The sequence below is a fragment of the Nematolebias whitei genome, chromosome 10 (genome assembly GCF_014905685.2).
Source record: "Nematolebias whitei isolate Nwh7 chromosome 10, NemWhi1, whole genome shotgun sequence".
NCBI lineage: Eukaryota > Metazoa > Chordata > Actinopteri > Cyprinodontiformes > Rivulidae > Nematolebias > Nematolebias whitei.
Genome location: NC_056507.1, coordinates 47,844,986 through 47,850,462, shown reverse-complemented (window position 1 = coordinate 47,850,462; position 5,477 = coordinate 47,844,986).

The following is a 5,477-nucleotide window of genomic DNA, read 5'->3' as shown; positions in this document are numbered from 1 at the left end:
AATGCATGTTCCACCCAGGGGAGATTGGAGGACCACTTACTGGGGTCTTTCTGACAGAGGCCCCTCAGCATGGTCTCAACCTTCTGGTTGGCCCTCTCCGTCTGGCCATCTGTTTGGGGATGGAACCCAGACGAGAGACTAATGGATACCCCCCAAGAGGTTGCAAAATTCCTTCCAGAACTTGGAAATAAACTGCGGACCTCTGTCAGAAACTATATTGATGGGCAGCCTGTGGAGTCGAAAGACTCCACAGGTCATGACAGAGGTGAGTTCTTTGGATGTGGGGATTTTAGGAAGGGGGACCAAGTGAACCTGTTTGGAGAAATGATCAATAACAGTCAAAATAACAGTATTGCCAACTGAGGGGGGAAGACCAGTGATAAAATCTAAAATAATATGGGACCATGGACGAGAGGGAATGGGAAGAGGGTGAAGCAAACCGGAAGGGGGGGCGACTTGAGTTCTTAGTCTGATTACAAACATGGCAGGAGAGTACATAAGTCTTTACATCTTGGTACATTGTAGCCCACCAAAACTGGGCTCGAACTAGGGCAAGAGTCTTAGCAATGCCAGGGTGGCAAAACAGGTGAGAGGAGTGACAAAATTTTAAACACATCTTTGACCCAATCGGGCGGAACAAATAGCCGGTTGGAGGAGCATGCAGCTGGTGGAGGGCGCAACTGGTTGGCTTGAAGAAGGTCCCTTTCTAGCTGGGTGATGGCCAGGCTGGCAGAATTGGGAAGGATATATTCCTCACCTTGGTTTACTGGGCGTGAATTGTCCTCCATCACTCTGGACAGAGCATCTGGTTTAGTGTTTTTGTGGTCAGGTCTGTAAGACAAAATAAAGTCAAAACAAGCAAAGAATAATGCCCACCTGGCCTGTCTGGGGTTGAGTCGTTTGGCCGATTGAAGATATTCAAGATTTTTATGATCGGTCCAAATCTGAAATGGAACCATGGCGACCTCCAACCAGTGCCTCCACTCCTCCAACGTGAGCTTCAAAGCCAGTAGTTCACACTCTCCAACATCGTAGTTGCGTTCAGCAGGAGTGAGTCCTTTAGAAAAATAAGCACAAGGGTGAAGTTTCCCATCCTCACCATGTTGGCTTAAAATGGCCCCTGCACAAACCCCAGAGGCATTTACTTTTACAACAAATGGTCTTTCAGGGTCAGGGGCGTGGAGGATGGGAGCTGAGGAGAACAAAGCTTTGAATTTGTGAAAGGCAGAGTCAGCGGCATAAGTCCATGTGAACTTAGTAGTGGATGATGTGAGTGCATGGAGAGGACTGGCGATACTGCTGAAGTTCTTAATAAATCTCTTATAAAAATTGGTGAACCCCAAAAATCTCTGCAGTTGTTTTTTGTCCTTGGGTATGGGCCAGTCTAACACTGCCGAGACCTTGTTACTGTCCATTTGAATCTGAGTGGATGAAATGACAAAACCTAGAAATGAAGTAGAAGAATGGTGAAATTCACATTTCTCTGCTTTTACAAATAAGTTGTTCTGGAGGAGCCTGGTTAGTACTGCACAAACATGTTTCTGGTGAGTGTGTGGGTCTTTAGAAAAAATGAGAATGTCGTCCAAATAAACAAAAACAAACAAATCAATCATGTCTCTGAGTACATCATTTACCGAAGCCTGAAACATGGCAGGGGCATTAGTGAGACCAAAAGGTATAACTAGGTACTCATAGTGTCTATTTGGCATGTTAAACACTGTTTTCCACTCATCCCCCTCTCTGATTCAAACCAAAAGGTAAGCATTTCTGAGATAAAGTTTTGAGAAAATGGTGGCCCCCTGCATGAGGTTAAAAGCTGAAACCATGAGAGGAAGGGGGTACTTGTTCTTTATAGTCACTTTTTTTAAACCCCTATAATCTATACAGGGTCTGAGTGACCAGTCCTTTTTTTTTAAGAAAGAAAAAAAAAACAGCACCGGCTGGAGAAACTGATGGTCTGATGAGACCTGCTTGTAAAGATTCTTTAATATAATTTTGCATGGAGGTTTGTTTGGGAGCAGATAATGAGTATAGTGCACCTTTAGGAGGCGTGGTCCCAGAAATCAGCTCAATGGCACAGTGACGAAGGCAGTAACGAAGTTGCTCTGGCTTTATTAAACACTTCTTTTAAATCATGGTAGACCTTGGGAACCTTTGACAAATCTGGGTAGGTCTCCTAGATCTGCTTAGCAGAGATTGATTGAGGAACTGCCTTGAACAGGCAGGTCGATAAACACTCCTCAGACCACCCCAAGATCTCCTTACGCCTCCAATCGATCTGGTGGTTGTTTGGACAGCCAGGTTGCCCCAGAACCACAGGGGTCTGAGGAGAATTAATCACAAAAAACATCATTTTCTCCTTGTGGTTGCCCCCCAGACTCATAAACACAGGTTCGGTGATCAGAGAAGAGGAGTGAAGTAGGTAACCGTGAAGAGCGACAACAGCCAGGGGTTTAGGTGAGGGAAGAAGCTTGATACCTGCAGCTGTCGTGAAGTGCTCATTGATGAATTCCGAGTCAGCCCCTGAGTTGATGAAAGCCTGGATCTGGATGGGGTCCCTACCCTCCAGAGAGAGCTTGGCAGGAATGGTGAGAGATGAGGAGATTGAATGGTTCCGGGTCTGAATCAGCAAGCATCTCCTCGCACCTGCTGAGCTTGGCCTTTTAACGGACATCTCGAGATGGAATGTGAACCTTGGCCGCAATAGAAACAGAGGTGATTATGTCGTCTTTGTTCTCGTTCCTCTGGGGTCAGGCGACTTCGGCCAATCTGCATGGGTTCTTCCTGAGGTGGCAGAGAAGGAGGTCCAACAGGTAATGGAACTTTAGGAGGCCTGAACTCACCCATGGTTCTTTGTGGCCTATAGTCTTTCTCCCTGGCTCTTTCTCTCAATCTCAGATCTACCTGTTGGCGAGGTCCTCGATTTCCTGTAACGTGTCAGGGTACCTCTTAGTTGCCAGGGCATCCTTGATCTCATCAGAAAATCCCCGAAAAAAGGCATCAGATAGAGCCTTCTCGTTCCAATGACTGCCCGTGGCGGTGGCGTGGAAGTCAATAATGTACTCTGTCACTCTGCGGCTGCCCTGCTTGATAGAAAAAAGTCGACACGCCGCCTCCCTCTCAGGGAGCATGGGGTCAAAAATTATACACAGTTCTTTAGAAAAAGCAGCAAAAGAGGAACAGCACCTTGAGTTACATTGCTATTCGGAGGTCCCCCAGGTCTTGGCTTTACCAGATAACAGCGATATCACGTATATCACCTTGGAACGTTCAGAGAAAAAATAGGACGGCTGGTGCTGAAAATGGATATCGCACTGAATGGCCGACATTGGTCTTGCTCACCTTTAAACAACTCAGATGGTGTCAAGCATGGCTCGTGCGGTACTGTAGCTTGTGGTCCAGCTGGTACGAGTCCAGAAGCAGGAACAGAATCCTGTGGTGGTGGATTTTGAGGGGATATGTTTTTAAGCATGTTTACAATTTGATTCATGCCATTCTCTAATTTGCTAATGGCTCCCTCGATGCCAGCTCACCATTCTGAACCTTGTGGGTGAACCATTTGGCCAGAATATACTGTTAGGATTGAGGTTGGATCAGAACCACAAGAATTCAGAAGTGGTTTAAAGGTTTTATTAATAAACAAAGAGCTGCCACTCTCGGCTGGTGTTGGTGGTCAAGGAGCCGGAACTGGGTCTTGTAAGGCTCAATGAGTCGGAGGCAGAGCACTGAAGAGCGCGGAAATGTCACCGAGGGACGGACGGTGTGTGTCGGTGGTCTTGAGTGGGCGATCCAGAGGCAGAGTTGTGGGCATAAAGGTTGGCAACAGGATCTGATAACGGCAACAGTACCATAGAGCAAGGCAAAATTCGGAGTCCAAAAAACAAGCAGGTAAAGGCAGGTGAGCAGGGGTACAAAAGGGCAAGACAAAAATCAGAGATCAAGGGGCAGGCAGGAGACTGAATAAGATCCGGATACTAGAGAGAAATACTGGAAAACTACTCACCAAGGGCTTTTGATATTCTGGCACCAGACTTCTTCTTCTTCTTCTTGGTTTTTTATGGTGGTTGGCAAACAACATTTGGTGCATTACCGCCACCACCAGTAAGGTGGGTGAATCAGGACTAGCAAGCAAAAAAAAAAAAAAAAAAACTATATTCTTTTATGCCCCTTTTCCACTGTCACGGCGCGGGTCGGATATTTCTGGCTTGACGCGCGTTTGAGGTCTTTTCCATGGTTCCTGGGACTGGCTCGCCTCCCTAAATTCTGGCCCGGCTTCTCAAGGGGTCCAAGCGAGCTGAGCTGTGACCTCAGAAACACTGTCGGTCACTGATTGGTCGGGGGGAGGAGTCTGTTGAGTCTTTCCAAACACCCCGATCCACCATTTTTCTCTCCCGCTTGCTATTAGCGATAACTCGAGGAGCGTAACTTTTACTATTTTGAAGCTATAAAAAAAACAATAATATCAAAGCTGTGGTCAAATGCAGAAGTGCAGGTGTTGTTGTGCTTGGTGGCCGACGAAAAAAGTCAAAGCGAGCTAGATGGAACGATTGGAGGGTGGTTTGGACACGGTTACTGTTCTACTTGAATCATTTATAGAAGATGGTGAGTGTTTTCTAACTTTAAACATATTTTAAGTGACTCATCCCATCGGTTCTGAACATATTTTTAACTAACAAAAGAGGCTGACGCCATAATAGAACAACATCGGTGCTACGATGCTAAGCTAATTTGCATAAACGCTAACTGTCCTCCGGTCCCATTTCTCACTGTATTTTATCCAGAACGTATTTCAGCACGTGACGGTTCGTCTCTAAACTCGACATTAAACCCTCCAAGCCTCCAGGCTTCTGCCCCTGCTCCATCAGCGGAGTCTGCACCTGACAGAGCTCCATCACAGCCCAGCTGCACCTCACAGAGCAGCACAATGCTGCAGCCTTCTGTACTTGGTAAGAACAGATGCAACATGTTCCACATCACTTTATTTGTGCCGATAAGGACTTGCTTTTATTTTATTTTTAAAGTAAAAAAAATAATAAAATGTTGAATAAATACGGAATTGGGATGAAATTATATACACAGGGTCCCGGTTACAGACAACAACATGTAAAATAAAAACAGTAATAAGATCTAAGATATGAATTAAGAAAAATATCAACTAAAAAACATCTACTAATAAAACACTAAGCACTAATAGCAGTAAACAATGAAAACAATACATCAAACAGCAACATGAACTTGAGTTTGTGCAGCCTCGTGAATATCTAACCAGGATAATCATGTTGCTGCTGATGTTTCATGTTGCTGCTGATCTGTTTCACGTTGCTGCTGATCGTTTCATGTTGCTACCGATCTGTTTCATGTTGCTACTGATCTGTTTCATGTTGCTGCTGATCTGCTTCATGTTGCTGCTGATCAGTTTCATGTTGCTGCTGATCAGTTTCATGTTGCTGCTGATCAGTTTCATGTTGCTGCTGATC